Below are 296 nucleotides of genomic sequence, written 5' to 3'. Positions count from 1 at the left end.
GTTCTGTCAGAATGAGGGACTGACTGGACGTGTAGTCAGGGATGCAATTGTTAGACATTATTTTTGACAGTTTCATCTCTGATGATTGTTTCTTTGAAATGAATATACAGTGATGACAGAAACATTTAATGTATTTTTGTTTGTTATTGAAATCTGTTTGGGGGGATTGTTCCACGGTTTCATTGTTTTCACAAGATCATTTTTATTTTATTTTGACTTTACTATACTGAAAGGCTTATTTGGTAGCCTATGTCTACTTTATTTACTTTATCACTGTAACGGTTAAACAAGTCAAG

The sequence above is a fragment of the Epinephelus moara genome, chromosome 23 (assembly GCF_006386435.1).
Source record: "Epinephelus moara isolate mb chromosome 23, YSFRI_EMoa_1.0, whole genome shotgun sequence".
Taxonomy (NCBI): Eukaryota; Metazoa; Chordata; class Actinopteri; order Perciformes; family Serranidae; genus Epinephelus; species Epinephelus moara.
Note: the sequence above shows the minus strand (reverse complement) of the source record.